We start from the raw sequence: 23504 nt of genomic DNA on the forward strand, positions 1-23504 counted from the left end.
TCTTCCTAATCAAACTGAAGCAGTGTTGAAGGGAACAATATGTGAGCTTGCCAGCTGGATTTTTATACAAGGAGATTGAAAACATAATATAATGGAAAAAGGAAATGGCCCTCTCTTCCATTAAAGACCAGCCACAGTGGGGAATACAGTGCTCTGTATATTAGCTCTTCAATTTTTGTAATTCCATTACACTTCTCAGCCCCTTTTGTGAGAGGCATTTTGAAGCCAGATCTATAAAATGTGGCCTATATTTTCCCCCTTGTACCAATAATCAAAACATTCCAACTTCAGGTCATTTCTACAACCCATGCACTGTGTTTGTAGCAAGCAATGCAATTTTTAGATTAACAGACACATACCTTTTTATGGGAGGAGGGAGTACACTGTCTACAGGACAAACATATGAATAGAAATTTCAGAAATATATCCCATATTAAAAAAATAGCAACAACAACCACACACACAAATACCCAATGAAATGCTGCAGAAGCTTAAATACCTCATAATATATCATAAGGTCAATGCAACATTTATTTGCTTATATCTATTTAGAAGGTGGGGAAAATAACAAAATCTAAAATAAAAAATACATGCACTGACATTTTCCATGGCAGGCTGATAATCCCATGGTTTTCAAAATTGTTACGTTCAGTAGCATTTCATTAGTATACTTTTCATTGTACTTATTATTATGCATTATTAATTCAGATCTGTGCCTAGGAGATGTACAGTATGTAATTATTTCTCCTTTCAAAACATAATAGCTTCACACGGTGCTTGTTTCAGTCATGATATTTCATCTCTGAATGTGCCTTCAAACATTCTGGAGCTCTGACAGTAATTTGTATTTGAACAGAAAAGCTGTCAAGAAGGGGCTGTGCTACTATCCATCAGATTTTTAATCCTGACCATTCTTTAATGCCAGCGAGCTGGCTGTCCAAGGCACTAAACAAAGATTGAAATTATGCCTTCTGTTCTTTCACTTCAAAGCTGCAAAGTTAGTCTGGAATCCAATAGACCTTTATTATACTCTATTAATTTCGTATTAGTTCTCGGCTATGCCAGATTCAGCTGAAGTGTCACAATGGTTTAAGCATGCAGCCCTGACTCAGAGATCAAAAAACAGAATCTGTCACTTTCCATAATTTTACAGGAGATTCTACAAATGTAAACCCCTTTTCATCCTGCCACCCTTTTAAGTCTTTAATAAGTTTTCTTCTTCTTCAGCAGTTCTGCAGAATCTTAATATCACTCCCAGAAATACTAAATTATATTGTAACTCTCAGCAATTTCATCAGCAATTTAATTAAAGGGTAATTTATACTTAACCTTTACAAATACCTAGGATCCTGTGTTATTGTTGTTGTTGTTTTTTAAAAAGTAGATTTGTGTTCAGGACAGGAGGCAAATCTGTTTGAGAATGGATTTGATAGAACTTTTGGACCACGCTAGATAAACTGAAGCCCAAGAAATGAGACATTCTTGACAGGCAAATTACATGTGGATTATCTTCTTGTTAAAATTTCATCACAGAAAATAGTCTAACTATTAACCATGCAAGTACTTTACACGAGAGATTAGCATATTTCCTTACAAAGGGTTACACTTAATTTGGATGCATTGACTTTTTGCCACACGGGCTGACCTTTATGTCTAATCAAAGTACTTTTATATTCAAATCCCCAACCTTTTATCTCTCCTGACAGCTTTTAATTTGAAGGTCCATAATAAAGTCTATTAAAATTCAACACGTGCCAGTAGGATATGGCTGGGCTAGCACAGCTTCAGATATAAAACTTTGACTAAGTCACAGTACATTCTAATGTACAGTATATCTATTTTCAGTTTGCTAATGGTCTGGAAGACTGGAAAGGGGTTCATGTTTTATGTGTAATGCAATTAGGTGGTCTTACTGTTTAAGTTCATGCATCATCACATTATGATATAAAATTTAAATGATAGAAGCAAAGGAAAATAATCTGGAGCAAGGACCACAAACATCTGGTCACTGCAATAAGATATGGTCACTGCGACAAGATATGACAATGTATTTCAGCCTATTTTGTTATGTTCATAATTCTTTATTGAGTTTGTCAGCAGGATGCAAAGGTAAAACCAATATGTCAGGAGAAAAGCGTTAACCAACATAAGGTTAATTTGTTTTGTGAGCAGTCATGACAAAAAATCAAGATTTGGAGGTAATAAAGTCATCTGTGTGCCAACAAATCTGAGGGCCAAACACTGTTTACGTCATTAGTATATGGTTGTTATGATAAATATGAGTTGCAGGGGCAGGGAGCGGGGAATCACTGCAGGGGATTCAACCTTTGCCCCCCCCCCCCCCAGTCCTCCACATACTTAACATTTTCTTGAAAAACACACAAGGGCATGAACAGAGCAGAGTGGGACCATGCTTTTAGCCCCATGCCTATCACAGGGTCTCCCTTTTTTAACAACTGCCCGTTGTGCATAGTTGTCTGAATAGACAAAAATCAACATATGAGCTCCTCCTCACTTGTAGGGGTTCCATAGGATCAGGCCCCCACCCCCCGCCAAAAAGCAGGTGTTCTGATAGCATAGTCCCCTACAGATGTGGAGAAGCAATATAAGGCTGTTGTTCTTTTTCTAAAACAAGGAGACAGAACATTGGGCGTGGGCATAAATGTGGGACTCTGTTCTCTCATAAGCCTTGCAAGTGAATAACATGTGCTCAAGGCTACAATGTTCCTCGGGGGGGGGGGGGAGGTTAAAGGAAAGTGTAAGGCACCATTGCAAAAAATCAACCTTTTTTTAAAAAAAGGGGGGGGGAGAAAAGAAATGGTTGAAATGTATCTCTTGGGGACACTTGGCCATTCAGGTGATGATACTGAAAATCAGTATTTAAAGGTGCATAATTAATCCAGGCACAAATGCAAGCAACGATCTAAAGCTCGTGGGATATATCAAGAGCAGCTACTGAACTGCCGCCTGCTAATTAATGCATGACCTTTTAAAACTAAGTCTGGTAATATAGACTGTTAACTGGTCATGATCTGTAGTTATTGAACTGAGATAGATTGCATTTCAGAGACTATTGAAGCAGAGCCTTATTAGGCCTTTTGTTAAAATATCTAAATTCTACTTTTAGCACTTTCTCTCTTGACTGGCATGTTTAATATGCGTAGAAATCTCTCCCTTTTTCTTCTTCTTCTTCTTACTTATCCAAGCTTGCTTTCCTTACTAAAATATATTTAAGAAATTTTGGTTGGTTCTAGGTTATAATCCGAAGGACTGGCAGGGTGCTGAAGAGTGGGTGGCAGAAGCCATGGGACCTGAGGGAATGGAGCAGCAATTTATGGAGTTTTGTCACTCCCACGAGGCAGCAGCCAGATCTGGAGGGGGGGGGAGAGTGAACAGAAGGAGATGGGGAAGGGGGTGCAGGACATGCGGCAGGAGCCAGGGATGAAAGAAGGAAAGGACACATCAGGAGCAGAGGAAGAGATGGTGTCTGGGGTGGAGGCCAGCAGAATCCCCTCCTCTGCTGTCACCTAGCACCAGGAGAAGCTTGAAGCAACAGACACAGAGCAACTTCCATGTAGGAGAAGTTGTAGATTGCTTGCATGCATGCTGTCAGATAGGGGTACTTAAGTTTGGGTGGAGGTGGGTGATGCTGTTGCGCCAACAGTCCAGCTCCAAGCACAAGCCTGTGGAGTGGAGGCAAGCTATTTAGTTGCCAGAAGTGTGTATGTGTGTACTGTGTGCCTTAAGAGCTACTGTGTGTGCTTTGACAACAAAGAATTAAACTACCAGCCTTGTGTCCTCCTTGGGCTGGGTATGCTCAGGACACACACACAACATGCATTTCCCCTAATGATGCCTAAGCAAGCAACAAATTGAGAAGTATATACATCTTCCATTTGGGAAACTTTCTGAGGCAATGGAAGGCATGTTGTAATGCAACTGGGGGGGGGGGCTGTAAAAACACCAAATATTAGTTTTTGGACTAATTAATATTGTAATTGTGAGTGGTTTTTTCTTGTCTGTTGGAGTCGTTTTAATAATAACAGTAACCTGTTATTTAGTAAAAAGCATATACATGAAAATCAGTCAAATGAATATAACTGGTATTCATTCACATCACTAATATTCTGAAGTCTGCAATGAAATTAAATACTTTTAAAACATTTGTTTTGATGTTTCCTTTACAATGAAACAAATGCAAGTTATGTAACTTACATCACTGATTGTGACAAATTCAGGTTAGAAGGGGCTGTGTTGTTACACCCCTAACTGCTGGGATTTGAATGCTGGAAAAATACTCAGACTGATGGCATACCATCACTGCATCCCAAAATTCCTGAAAACAGAAAGATAAACCTGAGGGAAGGAAGTCTTCTGATGTAATGTGCAAACATTCCTGAGAACCAGCTCTCCATGCCCCCAAGAGTGGCATATTCTTGTGAAGAGGGCTAATGTACAAACTAATACATTTTCAGTGATGAGCCTTGAGCTTTGTTATTACTAAGGAGGCTAAAGAGATTGCTTCCTGGAAACAGCTTTGAGCTGCTTTTCCAGTAAGCAGACAATTTTGCTGAATTATTTCAGGCCTAGAAAATCTTAGATCAATGTCAAGCATTTTGTACTGCCAGCTAAAAAGATAAAATTATATTAGATGCATAGTTTTGCATACAAACAGTAATGCCATCCCTCTACCTTGTCTGGAATCCAAAGAGCTGTGCTACTTGTGTGATCTTAACCATGTCTGCTCAAAATTGAGTCCTGTGGATTCAGTGGGGCTGAATGACTGGACAGGACTAAAACCCATGGTGGATGATTCAGAACTGGATACAACCCAGTCTGCTTTGCAGAAATTACAAGCAGGATTGCTAATTTTGAAAAGAGAAAGAAAGAAACTCTGGCATGTTGAGAAATGTATGTCCAGTGCTGATGTTCTAAACTCTGGAACAACCAACAATCAGGTTCTCTGTGACAACTTCGTTGTTCCTATATATGTGAGCAGCTAAACTGGCAGCTCCCTTCTAACACACCTCCTATGCATTGAATATTTCTGCATAATTTCTTAATTCCCATTCTCCTCTTCTTTCTTGAAATAGCTGCAAGCAATTGAGAATAACCTTTTAAACAGATGTCTTCATTTTCTGCCATGTGATTTAATAACAGAGCATTCCTAAGAAGGGTCCTAAGAGGCATGGGGCAGTCTATGGACTGTTGCAGGTGGAAGGTGCTCTGTCAGCTCCTGGCTGGTACCCCTGAGAGACACAAGTATGGTGACTTGCACCCACCCCAAATTCCCTATTTTAGGACTTTCTGCAGGCTACCATCAGTGGGAGGACCACCACTGTTAGCATGCCTAGAGGGGAGCCATCTCCACCAGTGCCACTCCTCTTTACCAGTCCGGTGGAGAGGTAGCTGTACTGTACCCTACAACCACTACCACCACCACTCAGCTATCAACATGGTGGGTGGGTAGGATTGCAGCCTAATAATAGTAAAAATTGACAGGCAAAATAGAAACCTCTGCTTTGGGGGGAGCTTTTTGGCTTTTAAAAAAATATTGGAGCTCCACGCTGCAGTCATGAGTTTCCCCAACTAAATAAGAAGTAATCAACAATACAAGTCATAAACCTCAAAAGGGCCATATTGAGCTCCTTCTGCGTAGATGGTGGCTTATGGAGCTATACCAGAGGAGCAAATGCAAGATGAAAGCAGTTTTATAAAATGATGTTCTATGCAAATAGATCTCTAATTCAGTGTTTCAAATTTTAAAAGATATATTAATGATTTAATCAAGTGTTAGTAGCCTCTTCAGCTTCTGCCAGTAATGACAAGAGTTTCCTTTCTAATGTTCACTTCCTGCTGTGCAAATCGGGATTTTAACAAACTACATTAGCTGCAGGCTCTTTGACATGGCATCACACTGAGATAAACACAATTAACAAGATCTATTTAAATGTTCTTTCTTCTGCATTTATTTATTAATGGGTTTTAAGACTTCTGACAATTTCTTTTTACAGTTTTCTAAAGTCTCTGTCTCCTGGACCCATATAATCTGAAACATTCCTTATTTGGAGCACTATACCCAGAATCTATGGAGCTCTGGGCAATAATGGAAAGCGATCCCCTCCACCAATGTCTTACCTAACAGGTTATATTGCCTTTCCACATCACTAAAGTGAGGGATGGGGAATATGTGGCCCTCCACATGTTGTTGTACTAAAACTGCTCTCATCTCCAGAAAGCAAGGTCAACACTCAGAGATTATGGGAGTTGTAGACCAGGAATGGGGGACCTGTGGCCCTTCAAGCTGTTGTTGGACCATAACACCCATTATTCCTGACAATTGGATATGCTAGTTGTGGCTAATGGGAATTGTAATTCAACAAGTGGGATCATCTTAAAAGATGGTCCTGGTTGCGGGCAGGCCCTCAACCCAGTTCCCCCCACCCTGGTGTGGGCGGAGTAATACCCTCATGCCTGGGTGGCACCACAATCACCCCAGGCCTATTGGCCAATCATTTTTAGTGGGGTGATTGTGGGGGGGGGGTATAAAAGCGACAGCACATGTGCCAAGCACCTGCTTCACGCTGCTGAACAGAGCTGGGGATCTTCCTCATCTGCATCATTTGAGGCCGTAGCTATACCTCTCCTTAGCTGATTAAGCTTACAATTTTCTTTGCTTCTTTTACCCTTCTTTTATCTAGCCTTTCCTTCTGGTGCCTGAACCTCCCTTCCCAATCGCCCCACAGGCTCCACCGCCTGCATGACAATTGGCTATGCTAGTTGTGGCTAATGGCAATTGTAATTCAACAACATCTTCAGGGTCACAGGTTATCCATTCCTGATCTGGTGATAAATTGGTGAGTTTGCAAAAGAAGTTTGATTTCAGCTTCCAACTGGCAATCATTTAGCCCCATTCAGAGTTAGCAACCTAAAGCATTTGCCCAATGCCTTAGGTACAGTTGCCAACTCTATCTACCACTTAAAATGTATAACAAACCACAGGTTGCAGTTTTTAATACACTTGCTTAGACGAAAGTCAAATTGAATTCATTGGAATTTGCTTCTCAGTAAATTATCAAAATGATATCACACTATAGTGTAGATAATATAGCTGTGCTGATATCGTAAATAATAAATACAGTGACAGCAAATCTTTGCCCTCCCCGCAGATGCTCCCAAACTCCGACTCCAGCCAGCCTCAGCCTGGATGGCCAATGGTCAGGAGTGGTGGGAACTGGAGCCCAGAGACATTTGGAGGACTGTTCCGCATTCTTGAACTAGTCAATGCAGTTAGTTTACAATTATTGGACAGCTGACAATTTTTTGACCCCATCTGGAGCTAAGGACTCACAGGCTCCTCATCTGGGAGTTCACATGTTGTCCATTACAGTTGTACAGAATGGTACATGCCCCCTTTCCTCAAGAGCATGACAACTGCATCAATCCATCAAATATTTCTTAGTAATCTCACCACTGACCATTCACTCCTCACTTCTTATCTAGATGCTGTCTGATCTGGGGGCTATCACAACATTTTGTGGGAGCAAGATGGAGGCTCCCTACAAGGTTTTACCGTCCATGAGTTCTGATCTTCCTGGGCTTTAAACCTCCACAACAGCCCCTTCTCAAGGCAGTCACCCCGAACTTGTAGGCAGCAATGGAGTAGGGTAGAACTTTTGGAATCATCCCCATTCTCCCCCACATGATGACACTAGTACAAGGAATTATAATGCCTGAAGAAGGTAATATTCTCTCCTTGATAGAGGCGCATTAATTCTATTTCTGTAGATTATATTTATTCATGATCATCAAAAGGAGTTTATATTCCAATATTTGGCTTTCTAGAATTAAACTAAAAGCTTATAAGTCAAAGTCTGCGGTAGAACAAATGTGATCACAGCCAGGATTTTTTTTTTTTTTATGAAAGGAGTTTGTATTGCAAATACACTAAAATATATGGATCATAATATTGATGAGTGTGATGGTCTCGCTTCAAGCTGAGGAGGACTGTTCATGTGTTGCAAGGAGAAACTGTGAGATGCACACCATTTTTAAGTAGTAGATGTCTCTGTCACACAGATTTTTGAACAAAATTGTATCTAGGACAGATGGAATGTCTATATGTTGATTTATTATAAGATTCAGGCATCTTCAGCTAATTAACAATGAAGGGACAGATGTCTTAGTTGTGCATACCCCACCACCACCACAAGAAGAAGTGAAGCAGATTATTTAAATGCATGGTGCTTGTTTTTACAAAGTAGGTGGCTTATTTGTTCAAAAAAATTATTTTATTCACCAGGGCTTGATCCTAAGATAACCTATGAAAGTTTAACAGAAGGAATGTTTCCTGTCTTCTCCTTCCTACCATAGCCTGCTGTGAGTAATGAAAACTCTGTCATGGAGCAGTGGTCTTCAGGTGAAGGATGGGCTAGGAAACAATCCTTCTGTTAGGGTGCACTGGTCCAATGCTGATTTTGGGTAAATCCATCCTCCCCCAGCAACCCCCATCAAGCATTGTTTAGTGGTGCCCTTTGACTAGGGACATAAGAAGGCAGAAATTTCTGTTCCATCCACTGTTGATCACAATCAATGTTGTTTCTGTTCAGCTATACAGTTGGTCATCTGATAAAAACCTATATCATTCATCTCACTATCTGCAATAGCCAAAATGTATGTAATTAATGTAATTGCATTTCAATGGAAGGGAAATGTCAAAAACTTTACAGAAAGTAATATAATTATTCACATAGCATATGTGGGCAAAAAAAATGATGTGGGTGATTTCCATTCCTCACCTTGGATGAAAATGCAAATGGCAGATATTTCCACTCCCCATTTCTTTTTCTGATGCAGTTCTCTGATATCCCTACTCTTGACCCTTCAGAGATGTTCTTTGTATTTGAACTCTGATCGTGCCTCTTGTTTGAGTGGACTGAAGATAAAGAGGAGTGTGAGAGACACTAGTATACTGTACAAAGAGGAAATTTGGTTGCCCCCCCCCCCCGCATTTTCCTCTGGCCCTGCTCACCTCTACCATGTAACCTTTGGAAGGCTGCGCAGAAGGGAATGTGGTCCTCAGGCCGAAAAACGTTTCCTCCTGATCTGCATCAAAATAGACTGGGGAAGAAGGTTGAAAAAGAGGCATCAATTTTGTAAGCTGGGATTGTTCAAGACCTTCCATTGTTGAATTTGTTATCTCTAGATCTTTCAGACCTGAGCTGGTCCTGGAACACTTTCTCACTTTCTGATTGTGTGCAGTGTTGCCCAACAGGTGCATTACTCATACTTGCTGTGAAAAGTGGATGACCTAGATGGTGATGGTCATATACTGAGTGTAGTGCCAATCTTCAGCCACTGGCAAAAGCAACAGAGCTGTAGTTGTCTGTTGAGACGCCACTTATTCTAGCTGATTCTTCTTGCAATAAGCCACATGGATGCTGCATGAGTGGGTAGATCCCGCCTGAAGTAGGCCATAGCTTAGTGGTTCAGATTATGTGTTGCATGTCCATTTTTAGCTCCTGGCAGCTCAAAAGAATCTTAAATAAGAATATAAGAAGAACCTTGCTGGATCAGGCCAATGGCCCATGAAGTCCTGCATCCTGATCCCACAGTGGCCAGCCAGATGCCTGCAGTAAATCTGTAATCAGGATGTGAGCTGAAGAACACTCCCCACTCTTGTAGTTTCCAGCAACTAATAGCTAAAAGCATATTGCCTTCAACCATGGAGGCAGATCATTGCCTCCAAGGTCTATGGAATGTAGCCTACATCGTGGCTAGTCGCCATTGATGGACTTATCCTCCAAGAATTTGTCTAAACCTCTTTTAAAGCCATCCAAGTTGGTGGCCTCCTGTGGGAGGGAATTCCATAGTTTAGTTATGTGCTGCACAAAGTACTTTCTATTGTCTGTCCTGAATCTTCAAATATTCAGCTTCACTGAGATGTCCACGAATTCTAGTCTTAGGTGAGAGGAAGGGAAACTTTTTTCTCTTCACTTTCTCTATGCCATGCATGATTTTATGAAGTTCTATCATGTCACCTCTTACTTGCCTTTTCTCAAAACTAAAATTGCTTGCATCCACCAAGACCTTGACTCTGCTATTATAGCAGATGAATCTCATGGGGTGTCCAGAGCACAGTATAGTCCTGTTGTGTTGGATGAGTTTCAGTTGGTTAGGCTTGAGGATGTAGACAAGGTGCTCCGATTGAGCGACCACTTGCAGCAGGGAGGTAACAGCTGGCTGGGTCAGGGAGGTGACCAATGCCTCTTGATCAATCAATCAATCAATCAATCAATCAAGAAAAGTCCTTACATGCAGTTTAACAGCTGTAGATTCCACTACAATCCATATTTTGCAATCCATATTTTGCAAATCTCCAGAAGCTCTTCCCTTCCCTTCCCTTCCCTTCCCTTCCCTTCCCTTCCCTTCCCTTCCCCCCTTCCCTTCCCTTCCCTTCCCTTCCTTCCTTCCTTCCTTCCTTCCTTCCTTCCTTCCTTCCTTCCTTCCTTTTTTTTGGTAGTCACCTGTATATTTTTCTTGAAAGGGTTAGTTTGTGCTCCCTTCAACAGTCACATTACAAGCCTACTTCATTGTTGTCCAGTGCCATGGAGAGTGGCAAATGCATTCTCCGAAACACCCAGAAAAATGGTCATTTAACATTTCCCCCATTCCAATCAATGTGCAACAGGTGATGCAATTGTTCTTGTTATTCCTTTCAAAACAATCTTTACATTTCAATCAAGGTGACTGACACAACAGTGTAGTCCAATACTCACTCTCAGTTTGTCAAGGAGTGGCTATGGATCAAATACTGTTAGTGAGAGGAATTGATCACTGTATAATTAGTGCCAGTGGACACGTGTAGCAACTATGAAAGAACTCAATTAAGCATGCTGACAGCAGGAACAGCAATGACTCAGACAATGAAATCTCCCCCTCAGGAGACTGATTAAATTCTTCCTTGGGTTGGGGGAAGGGAGGGGTGGTGGGGGTGATAACCTATATTTTTATAAGGCAGTCCTGAGAGCTCTTGGTTTAGCCCAGCAGGGAGATAGGATGGGATAAATGAACAGGACACAATATGCCCATGGAAGAAGCTCAGGTTGACTGCAAATTTACTGTCTGATATTAACAGAGCAATCATATGTACAGAAAGTCAGCGTAAGTTCCAAGCTGTGCTCAGAAGTGGGGGTATCACTGGCTGAGCTGGCAGAGTGGAAACAAACCTTTAAAATAGCATTACACCATCCTTTTCGCTGGTGTTCTTCTCACCGGGCTTTGTTGAGCTGAAACAGGTTTGGAATAAGTGTCTCTCCTTGCCCCATCCCACCCTCAGCATTTTTGAGGCTTATGTTTGAGAGCAGGTGTGGTGTAGTGGTTTTAGAGCTTGACTAAGACCTGAGAGACCAGGGTTCAAATCCCCACTGAGCCATGAAGCTCACTGGGTGACCTTGGGCCAGTCACTCACTTTCAGCCTAACCTTCCTCACAGGGTTAGAGTCACAGAATTGTAGAGTTGGAAGGAACCCCAAGGGTCGTCCAACCCCTGCAATGCAGGAATCATGAAGTAGAATGGGGGGAAAAGTATATGTGCCATCCAGTGCTGGATCTACTATGAAAATAATGAAGCTTAAGCTTTGGGGCCCCTAGTCATGGTGTGGCCCCAAAAGTGACTTCCGTCCACATTGCTTTAAAATTTGGGGTTTAGTAGACCAAATTTGATTCGCAGAACTCAAATTGATTATTTTGTTGTTGTTGTTGTTGTTGTTGTTGTTGTTGTTGTTGTTGTATATATTTCAACAATCCCAAAGTTTGTGAGTCAGTAGCTGGAGCTTGGGGATGTGTGCAGCCCACCCCAGCCTATTTAATGAGGTGGCCAGGTGTTGGCCACCCTTTTGGCCGATTGTGGGCCCGTACACCTCTCCCAGTGGTGGTCTGTGTGGGTTTGTGGGTTCCATTCCATGTTGGAGGCAACTCCCTAGCACAAGTTCGACCCCACCAGGTTCCTATCAGGTAGCAGGCGGGCTGCCTGATACAGGATGTGTGCCCAGTGCCTTGCCAAACCTACTCTTTCCTGTAATCAAAAAAAGTTGTGGCCTATTTCAACCCAATACCATTCTCCTGGGTCATTCTTGGGGCCCTCCCTTCACCTGCCACAGCCCTTACTTAAGAGGATACCGGAAAACCCAAACAATTGTGGTGTCTGTCATGGAACAACCCTACTGAGGAAGATAACAGTGGTTACCCAGACCTTGCTGCTGGTTGTGAAGGGGCCCCCACAACAGTTCAAGCCATAAATGTCAACGTTTCCCTTTTTTAAAGGGATATTCCCTTATTCCGAATAGGATTCCTCGCAATAAAAGGGAAAAGTTGACAGCTATGGTTCAAGCTTGAGGGTCCACTACTGCTGCAACCTTCAGCTCCTTGGAAAGATGGGATATAATTGTAATAAATACAATAAGCTCCACCAGTTTAAGTTCTGCTGGCCAGAGCAGCATAGCCCCAGCTGATCCAGGTTGAAGGAATTATGCCAGTGTAGTCCCAGCTGATCGCTGACAGTCCAAGGTCTTCCTTTTTTCCAATTCACTCATCCTGGTGTATCTTGATTTATTATTTATAAAATTATTATTTATCAATAAAGAAATAAATATGCTTAGAAATTTGAAGGGATTTTAATCTGCTGTAGTATTTTAATTTTTGTATGTTTTAATGTAGTGTTGTGTTCAGATGAAAGGTTCTGTATGCCAGTGTAAGATATCATTTATCCACCCGGTTCAGTAGCATTGACACTGATAGGCAGCTGCATTCCTGGGGTTTAGGCAGGAATATTTCCCTATTCCAATCTCCAGCCCTGCTTGGAGATGCTAGGGACTGAACCTTGGTTTTTCTGCATGCTAAGCATATGAAATATCACAGAGTTAAGGCCCTTCTCCAACACTCCCTGTATAGCTGCTACGTGCCATTCAAAAGTGCCTGCCTATATTTCTGCAGATGCATCCTAACACACCCCAAAATCAAAAGAAGATGCCTAATGCACTGGGTGTCCCACATTTTATTACAAAACAGAAAGCCTTCATGCATTTAGAGCTTCAGCTTTGCAGTCATCACCACTGGGGGCTGGGTGAGGTTGGGTGGGAGAAGCAATGTGTAATTGAGAGGGACAAAGATGGTAGCTGGCAGTGGTAGCATTTGGCACTGATGTGCATGCAGTTATTCTGACCATGCTGACAGCAGTAAACACCATTTTGGTATGCAGGGCAGAGACAGTCCTATCGTTGGGCAGGGTGGTATGGCTGCTTCAGGCAGCAGATGTTAGAGGGTGGGGAGGCAGCTGTAGTCCCACCCAACTGAGCCAGTGCTCAGTTTCCAGAGCAACAGACACAACTTATCGGTGAGGATTTCAGTGTGATTTGATAGTGTTGAGCACATAGTGGTAACCAGCATTTGAGATCAAGAAACAACAACAACAAAAGCTTGCTTAAAATTCCAGATCTGTGGAAGTATTGTGTCGGCTGGTAAAAATCATATTATTAATGATTTAATTTCTGGTTTTTCCTGCAGGATCTGAAGTTCCAATTAAAGCTGTGTTTGGACCATTGCTTTATTGCCTGGCAGTGCTTAATCTTTCCTGAAAGCATCATCATTTACCTGAAACAAAAGAAGAACAAGGTAAGGACAGAAAGTAATGAAATGCAGCATAACACATCTGTCAAAAGAGAGCTGGGAGTAGCTTCAGAAAATAATAATAATAATAATAATAATAATAATAATAATAATAAAAAATTCAAGATCAGTGACATTCAGACTTTATTTGTTGGGTGATAAATGTATTCATGTGGTGCATCCTAATTTTTACAAACTGGAGTTTGCCACAGTGATTCAAGCATTTTCTGGGTTCCGTTTACTTATATGTAGAACCAGATACTCTGGAAGTCAGAGAGGGTACAGGCTGATTCTGGGTGAGGGTAATCTGTAGTGCTAAGTAAGTCATTTGTTCTTTGGCATAGATGTTTTCAGTTCTTGAGCATGTTCCTACACAAATTAAGGTTTGAAAAGAGTTTTGAAGAAGCTCTTTGGAGTGGGGAGAGCGTATGCATTGTTTGCTGGCTCTTCAATTTGCCATTGTGGGTTGCATAATTCAGCTGCGGCTTCTAAAGCTTATGAACTATAGCCACAGTTTTATTTCATAACAGCTGCCTCCTTACATGGTCTGGGCTTCCTCAGTGATGGGACAACATTGCACATTGCTGGAAGCAAAGGACAAAACACCTGAAGTCCTTTGGGGGTGATTATGCTGGCCAGACCCATGATAAAAGCATGACTTGAAGGGACAAGGTATAGAATCACCTAAAGGTCTTACTAAAAGGGGGATAATTGAAGACCACCCGAAGGCTTCGATTGGTTCAGAATGCAACTATCCGGGTTTGCATTACTGAATTTGTATTTAAATGAGAATTGGGACTTGGTGGATAAACTAATAATTGGACTCCTCTTAGTGGCTGCACATATGGCTATAGTCACATATTGTAAGGTGTAAACCTGAATGCCTGATACAAGAGAGCATGGTGTATTGCCCTTATAGAAAAAACTGACTCACAAATTAAGACTGGCAGGAAGAGCAAAACAAAGATACATTTGTGGCAGAATGGTAGAACATTGTTTCCTTTACACATTCTTCAGGAAACCAAAGACTAGTTCTTGTGGATCCCTTAATAAGAACAGTATTTACAGATGTAGCTGTGGTGTATGTATGTACAGGAATATAAATTTTCATAAAGTATTGGAGGGGAGATTACCAGGAAAATTAAAAAACACACAAAGGTTTATTATGAAGTTGAAATAACAGTCTAGCAAGAAATATAACTTTAAATAAAATAACAAAAGGAGAAAAAATGAAAAACTGTACCAAAAAACAAACAAACTTGAGCTCACAGCTGTTACCACATAAAATGAAGTACATTCCTGAGAGACAACACAATAAATCAGATTTTACAACAAAAACCAACCTGAGACAAAGAGAATACAAAATGGCCAGCCCAAAACATTTTGGCTCCTGAAGCAAATGCCAAAATGGTGCCCCCTCACCGCCAGGGAAGAAGGGGCAAGTGAAAATCTACATCAACAAGGATGGAAATAAATATCTACATCAGGATCTGATGCCCCTGTGGATCCTGCCACCTGAGGCGCTTGCCTCACCTTGCCTCATGGGTGGGCTGGCCCTGATACAAATGTTATGAATACCAAACAATGCCATATTTCATCAAGATTTGCCATCCCTGTGATTGACTCGTCATATAAATAACAAATAGTTGTCAAATGGAGGCAAAATCCATAGGTTTAGCTGCACCCCGAGATACCCTTAATTTATGAGTTATTCTTCCCGCAGAAATAAGGATAAACATTGCTTTATTGAACCAAATTGTTAAATAAAAAACTGAGGACTCCTTTCAGCCATGTGATATGGTCAAACAAACAGCTGCTAACAGAAAAAAAACTGGTTTACATATTAGATCTTTAACTGGAGATCATAGAATTGTAGAGTTGGAAGGGACCGCTGTGGAACTCCCTGCAATTCAGAAATCTCAACTAAAGCATTCAGACAGATGCTCGTTTGGATCATACTAAGCCAGGGATTGGAAACCTATGGCGCTCCACATGTTGTTGGACTGAAATTCCCATCATCTCTGACCATTGGCCATGCAACAGCCTCTGGAGAACAACTGGCTGGATTCAGAGGAGTGGTAGGGGCACCAGCTGGGGAATCCCAAAGGGAAAAAGGCTCAGAGCCAGGTGATTGGTGGTGGGATGATGATGAGCGGTCAGAGTGAGAAGATGGAGCAGACTGGGAGGAGGAAATGTCAGAAACTGAAGGGGAGATTTAGGCAGCTGTTGGAAGGTGGGGACCAACTGCCTCATAGGGCAGGAAGTGTTGCTGTGTTCTCCTGGCCTGGCCTCCCAAGCTGTCTTGTTTCTTTGAATTAAGGGTTAGCTTCACTGAAGCTGTGTATGTTATTGCTGACGTGCTCCTGACATCCTCTCTTGACAACCGCAGGTCCATGTCTCAGCCCCCTGCCATAATTATATCACCCCTCCTTCTTTCCTCTCTCTCTCTCTCTCTCTCTCTCTCTCTCTCTCTCTGCTTCTGTGAGTTTATATCTGCTAGTTTAGTAGTCTGATCTAGGTTTTTCTTGCTTTTTTTTATTGAGGTTAAGCCTTAAAGTTATACTATATATTTGCAACATATCTTCACACATACCTACACCACACCTGCTGTGTTTTTTTATAGCTTCCGTTGTAAACCATCTTGAAGTATCCCAGTAGAAATGTGAGCTATAAATAAGCAAATGACTGCTGGTTATATTATTTAGTAATACCTGACTGAACTGAGAGGTGTTTTCATATTTATATGTTTTAACAATTGATAAATAATATTGGTGTGCGATTTAAGGATTGATATTGCATCCTCTGTAATGAGTTTAAACACTATAATGTTGATATAATCAAAATGAATTCTCTATTGAGATGAGTATATTGCACTTTGAAATGAATTTGTATTTGACTGTTTCATGTAATGATGCATTTATATGGTTGGTTTTTTTGCTGCTGTTCTTGCATAGTGAACTGCACTGGACACGTAGGAAATTGCACATAAAGTTGCATTTGACATGTGGAAAATTGAAAGGGTGGTGGTAATAGTAGAACTGAAGATTCCTGAGCCTAACTTGGGCACAGATTAATTCTGTGACTGAAGAAACAAGCTAAACTTTCCAACATTTTTTTTTTAAGCCTGCAGTTTCATATGAGGTGAAATTAGGGAGTAGGCAAATGTTAGATTGAAGAGAAAGTCATTCTTAAAAGAAAACATACATAAGCTCTTTCTGTTGAAAATCTAAAGAAGCTCCGTTGAAGGTTAAGGAAAAGTATTGTTGAAGAAGGTTAGTCAGAGCATAGAAAGTTTTTTTAAAAAATAAAGGAAAGAATTAATCTTGTTGATAAGAAAAGATGAATCACTTGGTGACTCTCATAAATTTGAATCATTCATAAGTAAGGTTTTCCAGCACGGAAGTGGCATATTTCTTATTATGAGCAGCTAATGTGTTGCTACTGCTAATTATCTGTCATATTCTGTGGAGTTGTTGTTTCTTATGTTGTTTGCAGTAGTGACTAGTTTTCATCACTGTATTTTATTTTATTTTATTTTATTTTCCGGAGTGGGGAGGGGAGGGGAGGAAGCATTAAGCAAATATGATTCTTGCCTTCAATCAGTTCTAAAACAGAATGCCGGGTGAGGTGGAAAAGCTTTTGGGTGTGCTTCATTTTTAAGGTGTGTCTAACTCATGGGTGGCCACTGTGCCATATGCTCGACTACAAATCCCATTGCCAGTGCCTCCAAGGGTCAGAGATGATGGGGGCTATAGTCCAGCAACATCTAGAGAGCATCATATTTGCTACCCCTAGTCCAAATGATTACTGTAGTTGGGATAGCAAGGTACTTGGCCCAAGTCCGAGACTGGACCTGATGGTTCTGAGAAAGCACTGGAGGGTCAAGGTTATATCCTCCTAGTTTCAGGGATGAGGGACATGACTAGAGTAGTGGGGTGAAGCTACGAAAGAGCAATTCTGTCTCTAGCCCACATCCACAGCACCAGATCCTAAAATGCTTCCCGTGCCCTGCATACAACCCTAACCTGCAGAACTTGTTACATGATACTCATAAGCAGTGTTTTTTTCTGGGGGGATGCAGGGGTATGCATGCCCATAAACATTTTGTGAATCTAAGTTTGGCCTCATTGAGGGGCAGTATTTCAATATGAGTAGGAAAATGAGAGTACCCCTAAACATTGTTTTTGAGGGGGCGGGGAGCACTGCTCATAAGGAAGGGCTGATGTAGCACTTCTGTCAGGGAGTCTTGATAACAAACGAGCATTGTTAATTAAAAAGAGGATTCATTGCAAAAACAAACAGAGTTCATCGGAGCGGTGATCACAGCCATCGGTCCATAAATCAAAGATGTCCCTTCTAAGGAGGGTGTTTCTGGTGAGACCAGAAACAGCCAAACTTCCTCTTGTGATGTATTCTGTCTTGAAGACCCCCCCATACGCCTAGACCATGGACTTAGGGGGTCAGCTCCCATCTGTTCCTCATTCTCTGAGAATGTACTTCTGTGATCCTTGCCACTCTCTGAACTGCTTTCATTTCTAGGCCCTGCATTTTGTCCTTCCCTGGCGTTCTGGCAAGCAGCCAGATGACTCTCCTCAACTCTGCTATCAGTTGGCATTCCTAAGGGTGGGGGAGTTGGCTCTCAGCTATAAACCTCCTGTCTTGCAGTTACCCCCTCTCTCCCTGGCTGCTTCCTTCACTGAGAGCTGGCTGCAAACTTCCCATGGGGGCTGGCTCATTCATGATAACTTCCCTCAACTTTATCCAGTATAGAGACACAGAGAGAGAGTGCTTGAGAGAGTATTTATCTCCCCACCACACCCCATGTATCTTTCTGACTACAGAAACTCATTAATGATGAGGCCCTAGCACAGAAAGATTGATGAGGATTTTAGAAAAGTGGATTCTCGGGGTAGTGTCCATTCCCTGGAACTTAATGTCGAAGGGTATACATTTGACCCCACATCAATGGTTACTGCAGATACTACTGGGATTGGTCATACAGTTTTCATCAAATTTGAAAGGTGCCTGTTAGAAGCCCAGCTTTCTGGGGAACAATTGGGAGCCTGATTGTTCCATTGCAGATGTGAAAGGAGGCATGTGTTGTTTGTGTAAACCATCTGCACAAGCCAAATTAGGATCCTTGAAGAGCCTGTTTAGACCTGCAGGCCAGAGATACCCCACCATTTGCTCTAGACAACCAGTAGCAAAATTCTCTAACTAAAATTTATTTATTTCTCACTTTCTCATGATACAGATCTTTCCAATGTGGCTTACAAGTAATATGAATACAGGGTTGTTGTTGTTGTTGTTGTTGTTGCTGCTGCTGCTGCTGCTGCTGCTGCTGCTGCTGTTAAGCAACAACAGCAACAATATGTAACAGCAGCAACACACACACACACACACACACACACACAAACACACACCCCAAAGCAAACACATAGCAAGTCACCAGGATCCTTCCCACCAGGTAAACTGCAGAGGGAATCCAGTAGTGACAGGAGCAGACTTCTGATATCTTCTTTGCCTGCCCATCATCTTTCTCCTCTCCTTCCCACAAGGCACTTGGTGGCAGCCCTGTGGCAGGGAGGACAGTCCCACTGGAGTAGGCGGTGGTGAATTCTGCATCAGTCCATCACCCCTTGCCTACATCATAGGAAACTTTCCTTAAAGGTTCCCTAAGCAGTGTAAGAATTTCTATAGTGTTCCTGGCTTGAAGCAGTAGTAATTACAGAGGCTTGTAGTAATAATGGTGGCTTGAAGATAGAAGATTATAGTAACATACATCTTTTGAAGGTGGGGAGGTTATTATTTCAACAAAACGATGAAGATACAGAAATATATTTAGCCATTTAAAACCATAGATATGGATCAATTAAAATCGAAACCCTGAAATGCAATTAGATGAAATATAGTTTTGAAAGTTCTTAAATGTCAAAAAGCGAGTTCTGCTTTGAAATCCTATCAAGTGACATTAATTTAAGCTTTAATTAGAATTTTGAACATGGGACCTGCTTACAGGGTTCTGTTTGAATGAAAATTATCCCCATCTTCATCCCAAAGAACAAAGTTATTGGAGTCTTTCTATTTAATTATAAGAAGCAGTTCTTTGTTTAAATCTTTTCTCACTTCATCAAAGCCTCTGTGGGGAGCAATGTGCTGCGGCCGATCAGCAAATTGACTATCCAATCATATTTTGGGAAAAATTAACTACTTTGAAAAGATTAATACAATACTCTGATATTGCGATTAATTTGAGCCAGGTTTGTTCTGGAACACCTTTACTGTCAGCAGAGTAATTTCTCTTAGCTTGGAGAATTTTGCTGCTAAAATACTTTTAGTTGCTTTTTTGTTTGATCTTTAAGGGCCATCACTGTCAACAAAGGTTGTATCCAAGTGAAATGAGTTCTGCTCATACAATAGAACTGCCCCTCTTTCTCCTCTCAACCCTCGGGAGCAGAACTGGGAATAGTGTATTTTAGTCTTTGGAAAGTATCAAGTGGTTTGTTGCTATGCCAAAATCAAGTAAGGTTCATCATTCTAACAATCGCTGTTAGAAAAAAGTCTAGAAGTGGCTTATGTACCCAGTTCTGCTGCTAGAGAAGCCGATCAGATTTCTTGTATAATACAGGGGACTGTCTGTATTAGTTCTACTCAGAGACCATATTTAAATCAATGGAGATAACTAACTTAGGTCCATTAATTTCAGTGCCTATACTTTGAGAATAACTTAGTTGTGTAGAACCCAAAATTCTCATCTGTGATGGACAAGAGAATTTCCCCCACCTAAGATGGGTCATATAGTAGCAGTAACAACAACAAATTTTACTTTACAATAGATTATACAATTATAAAATCCATTCCAGCCAGAACAAAGGTACAATTCCCAGCACCCTTAACAAATTATAGTTCCCAGGATTCTAGCTCAGTTGGTAGAGCATGAGACTCTTAATCTCAAAGTCATGGGTTTGAGCCCCACGTTGGGCAAAATGATTCCTGCATTGCAAGGGGTTGGACTAGATGACCCTTGCGGTCCCTTCCAACTCTACAATTCTTTGGATCTCTTTGATCTTTTGTGGGCAGCAGTATAAATTCAGAAAAAGAGGAGGGTGCCATGAAACAAAATACCTTAAGTGTCAAAAGTAAGGAAAAAGAGGTGAGTCTTCAGCATATCTTGCTATGCAGGTTGATGCTTCTGTAATCTCTAGGCTTGATATGTTCCATACATGAATGTCTCAGAAGATGGCCCAGAAGCTTCAGTTGATAGGGAATGCAATGGTTTTTCTCAAAGTGGTGTTGGGAGGTGGGGCTCATAGTCAGTCCCCACCTCCCAGCAGGGCCACTCCACCCTGAGGGACGGTGAAGCGATTGCATCAGATGGCAGGTGAAGCAATGTGGAGCAATGCTTTCTTATTGTATAATAAAATTGTAAGGTTGTTATCATGCTTCCCTTCATGTGGGCTTCTGTGAAGGGAAGAGAGGGTTGGATGCACCTGGGTTCCAGAACCTGTCCAAGCACGTTTGTGTGGTAGCTCAAGGTCTGACAACATGCTTACCCTGAGCAAAGCTAGCTATATTCCTTTGAGGAAATGAGTAAACAATTGAACTGGTGACAATTTCTTCTCCAGTTTCCTCTAAAAGTACCCCCTCCAAGGGAGTTGTGCCTCACCTCAAATCTAATGTATTTCAGTAACTGCTTGAAACTTGTCTTTAAAAACAACAAGACCCAAGCATTTGCTGTATTGATAATTCTCTGCTTGCCTCTCTCACTCCCTTCCTCTGCCTCTCTTATTTCTCAGTGCTGGCTGTTTTATGGTGATCAATTTGAGCCTGTGCTTGCAGGAGCACTTCCTGCCACTGGGTGTCATATAGGGCTGGTGGGATTGCTCCCTCCCCAATATTGCATCAAATATTCTTTCCCTCTCCCACAATATTGTATCAAAGTGTGGTCAGTTTGTGCAGAAAATGTTACACAACGCTGCCTAAGTCCTGAGTACCACATTCACTTTGAAGTCTCCCAGAGCACAGCAAGCAGCCTGCTTAAGCTCTTAATTTAATTACTGGACATTTATTTAGATTTCTATCTGAAGCACAGCAGGGTAAAGAGGCAGACAGCATGCACTACAATCAAACTAGATCTTTTAAGTGCTCTGTATTTTTCCCCCATCTAGCTGTCCCTTGGCTAATAAGTCTGGTGAGATTCCCCCACCTTTTTTTCTTTTCTTTCCCATTTCTTATTTGTTCTGTTTTCATTTTTTACTTTGGCACTAAACAGAAACTCTGCCTCAAGATCTTAATGCTGAATGTTTCCAGCTGCTTTGATATGCAATTTAGTATTTCTGTTTCTTTATTACACCATCAGTAAGTTAGCCTTGTAAAATGTAATGATGTTTAATTAGACATCCCTAAGAAATGAGAGCAAGCATCATTAACCTTGTCACTTTTCATTAAAATATGTATTTTTTTTTTGTTCTCAAATTGTTTGAGCCAGTATGAGCTCACATCTTTTTTTTTCAATAATAAACTTAGATTCATCCAATACAAGAGAACAACATTTGGAATTATCTCAACTTTTCTCCAAAAATATATGTATTCAGGGGGAAGATGACTATTAGCCATGCTGTGCCCAAGCGCTGTGAGCCCTGCCCCATTGGCCATATCAGTAAACAAGGACCCAGGCAACATTATTGGATTAAAAATCAGACCACAACCTTATTGATTACAGTTGTAAATGAGTTTTGGCTTGGCATTGGGTAGCCAACGACTCCTCCAGCCCGCCTGCTGGAGGGATGCTGGGGTTCAAGTCTGATTTAGGCTTGGCCAGTGATTGCCAGGGACGCAGGTGGCGCTGTGGGTAAAACCTCAGTGCCTAGGACTTGCTGATCGTAAGGTCGGTGGTTCGAATCCCCGCGGCGGGGTGAGCTCCTGTCATTCGGTCCCAGCTCCTGCCTACCTAGCAGTTCGAAAGCACCCCTAAGTGCAAGTAGATAAATAGGTACCGCTTTATAGTGGGAAGGTAAATGGTGTTTCCGTGTGTGGCACTGGTGCTGGCTCACCAGTTGCAGCTTCGTCACACTGGCCACGTGACCCGGAAGTGTCTTCGGACGGCGCCGGCTCCCGGCCTCTTGAGCGAGATGAGCGCGCAACCCTAGAGTCGGTCACGACTGGCCTGTATGGGCAGGGGCACCTTTACCTTTACCTATTGATTGCCAACAACTAGAAAATTACTCAGTGCCCTATCCACCCAAAGTTGTGACAATTACTATGAGGTAGGCAAAACCCTCAGACAGGCCCAATTCATCCAACGGAGAAAAATCCATCTCTATCCCCAAATACGGTGACCATAAGAACCAAAGCAAGGTTGATCTAGGAACAACACAGTTGCAGAGCAGAAGAATACCATATTGGCCCAAATATAACTTTTTCGCCAAATTCATCCCATGCAGAATATAAATGCAACTTATATTCGTGACCTTACACGGCGCAGTGCCCACCCGCTGCTCCCGCCTCCCCTGAGCTACCTAGGGAAGGGGAGAAGGCCACTGGCAAAGCGGCGTGGCTCCCCCCCCCCCGGAAGCAACCCTGTTATTTTCTTTTTTTCTCCCTCCCCCTTCAATTTTAAAGGTGCGGCTTATTTGATGGCGCATTTTATATTCGGGCCAATATGGTATATATTATGCATTATGGGAGGGAGATTTGAAGTTGACTGCAGTCTCAGGCTGGGGCCAGCCTGACTTTAAATTCACAGGGAGTGGACCAGAGTGAAGACTGCAGGAGTCTGACCCAGGTCCACCCCTCATGGCTACGCCCCCAAGCCTGCCCGCAATTGATCTAAAATCTCAG

The 23504-nt window shown here is 41.8% G+C and overlaps 2 long non-coding RNA genes across 2 annotated transcripts in view; one reads left to right on the plus strand and one right to left on the minus strand.

Annotated features, from left to right (window-relative positions):
* LOC307207744 overlaps positions 1–23504 on the minus strand; it is a 962945-nt gene that overhangs the window by 309906 nt on the left and 629535 nt on the right. The gene's annotated exons all lie outside the window — the stretch shown is intronic.
* Positions 1–23504, plus strand: part of LOC307207739 — a 185742-nt gene that overhangs the window by 2077 nt on the left and 160161 nt on the right. Inside the window, exon 2 of the long non-coding RNA XR_013834815.1 lies at positions 13563–13670. This is a non-coding gene — a long non-coding RNA (uncharacterized lncRNA). The remainder of the gene's footprint in view (positions 1–13562; positions 13671–23504) is intronic.

The sequence above is a fragment of the Podarcis cretensis genome (assembly GCF_951804945.1).
Source record: "Podarcis cretensis genome assembly, chromosome: Z".
Taxonomy (NCBI): Eukaryota; Metazoa; Chordata; class Lepidosauria; order Squamata; family Lacertidae; genus Podarcis; species Podarcis cretensis.